Raw genomic sequence first — 2,581 nt, forward strand, 5'->3', positions numbered from 1 at the left:
TCTATGTTGAATGCTCTGAGTTCTCTGAACACACTGGGTGCTTTTACAAGATCTTGCCCTGTCCTTTATTCTGGCTTTCTTTTCCCAGCAAACTCCTACTGAAGGCACTTCTTAGCTGTTTCTTCTCAGGCACCTCCATCTCCTCCAGAGTTAGATGCTCCTTTACTTTAACCTAGAAGAGCTCTTAAACTTGATGTAGAATGCACTGATGAGTATGTCTGCCCATTGAATTCTTAGTTCCTCAAGGGCAGGAAGTGAGGCTTGGTCTTTTGTTTAACCTTTTGGGCTTAACATAGAGCTTGGTAGACCACAAGTACTGAATGTATAATTGAATGAATGAATGATTTGGTGTTCAGTTATATGTTTTACTGTTGAAAAGCTAGTAATCTCAGCAACTGGCATAGTTTTATTTATGAGTTGGGTCTTTTATTCAACTGAAGGTATGCTCCATTTTAGGAACAATACCAAACATCGTAACCCTAATCAGCTGATGGGTCACTGGGACACATACTGTCAACTAAAGGTTCTTAAGATGTACATGAGTCTTTTTTTTTTTTTTTTTTGCGGTACGCGGGCCCCTCACTGCTGTGGCCTCTCCCGCTGTGGAGTACAGGCTCTGGACGCGCAGGCCCAGCGGCCACGGCTCACGGGCCCAGCCGCTCCGCGGCATGTGGGACCCTCCCGGACCGGCGCACGAACCCGCGTCCCCCACGTCGGCAGGCGGACTTTCAACCACTGCGCCAGCAGGGAAGCACCTACATGACTATTTTAACACCCAAAATAGTAATAACCCAAATGTTCTTCAAGTAACTGATTAAATTTCAGTTCTTGCACATAAGGCAGTTGTGTTGATTAAAAACACTGAGGTAAGGCGGCGAGCCGCTCGTAGCAGCCTCTCACTCGTCTATGTCCTGCGCTGCCCATCATGTCCCCGAGGAGCAGCCTCTCGCTTCTTCTCCGTACGCAAGCGCGCTCAGTGCCGAAGAAGTCCGTCCACTCCGTGGCTGTCATTGGGGCCCCATTTTCACGGGGACAGAAACGAAAAGGAGTGGAATATGGTCCCACTGCTGTAAGAGATGCTGGCTTGATGAAAAGGCTCTCCGATTTGGGCTGCCACCTGAAAGACTTCGGAGACTTGAGTTTTATCCCAGTTCCCAAAGATGATCTCTATAATAACTTGATAGTGAATCCTCGCTCAGTGGGCCTTGCCAACCAGGAACTAGCAGAGGTGGTTAGTAGAGCAGTGTCAGGTGGCTACAGCTGTGTCACCGTGGGAGGAGACCACAGCCTGGCAATTGGTACCATTAGTGGGCACGCCTGGCACTGCCCAGACCTTTGTGTGATCTGGGTTGATGCCCATGCTGACATCAGTACACCCCTCACCACTTCATCTGGAATTCTCCACGGACAGCCAGCTTCATTTCTCCTCAGAGAACTATAGGACAAGGTCCCACAACTCCCAGGATTTTCCTGGATCAAACCTTGTATCTCTTCCCCAAGTATTGTATACATTGGACTAAGAGATGTGGACCCTCCTGAACGTTTTATTTTAAAGAATTATGATATCCAGTACTTTTCCTTGAGAGACATAGATCGACTTGGTATCCAGAAGGTCATGGAACAGACATTCGGTCTGCTGATTGGCAAAAGACAAAGGCCAATCCATCTGAGTTTCGATATTGATTAATTTGACCCTACGCTGGCTCCAGCCACAGGAACCCCTGTTGTAGGGGGACTGACCTATCGAGAAGGCATGTATATTACTGAGGAAGTACACAATACAGGGTTGCTCTCAGCACTGGACCTTGTGGAAGTCAGTCCTCGGTTGGCTGCGTCAGAGGAAGAGGCCAAGGTTACAGCCAGCCTGGCAGTGGATGTGATTGCTTCAAGTTTTGGGGCAGACAAGGGAGGGAGGGCACGTTGTCTATGACCAACTTCCTACTCCCAGTTCACCAGATGAATTGGAAAGTGAAGAACGTGTAAGAATTTAGGAAATACTGTGCACTGACACGTGTTTGTTGCAATGGGCATTCCAGAGTTGGGAGGCATTTGCGGTGACAGATACTAAATGATCGTCTGGGTCAATACTCCCTTAATGAGAACATTTGTGTATTCTCACAATTGTAAAGTTTCCTTCCCCTTCATTTTGGCGACTGATAATACTACTGTAAATATATTTGGTTTTTTGAAGCTCACAGGGTATTAATATGTTAGAGCACTATGTAAATTTAAAGTCATAAACAGCATTTACTACCTTGGTAGAAACAAACAAACAAACAAAACACAGGTAGTTTGGTACAAACTGATATGGAGATATGTAAATAAATACAGTATTGAATAAAAACTTCAAAACTATACAATATGATCCTGAGTTTGAAAAAGAAAGCTGTATATGCACATAGATCTATATGTATACTATGTTAGTATGTTCTTGGAAAAATCTTGCAAGATACTCAAGAAGTTGGAACATGGTGGGGAAAAGTTCTTTTCTTTCTCACTTTGTCCCTTTATTAAAAAACTTTATGTGCTTCAGTATTATTTGGATTTGTTATGAGCATGTTTTTGCTTTAGTAATTAAAAA

General features: G+C 44.7%; 1 pseudogene; it reads left to right on the plus strand.

The window, feature by feature from the left end:
* Window positions 1-847: 847 nt before the first annotated feature.
* Window positions 848-2,306, plus strand: LOC132485493 (arginase-2, mitochondrial-like; annotated as a pseudogene).
* The last annotated feature ends 275 nt before the right edge of the window (window positions 2,307-2,581 follow it).

This window comes from Mesoplodon densirostris, chromosome 3 (genome assembly GCF_025265405.1).
Source record: "Mesoplodon densirostris isolate mMesDen1 chromosome 3, mMesDen1 primary haplotype, whole genome shotgun sequence".
Lineage (NCBI taxonomy): Eukaryota > Metazoa > Chordata > Mammalia > Artiodactyla > Ziphiidae > Mesoplodon > Mesoplodon densirostris.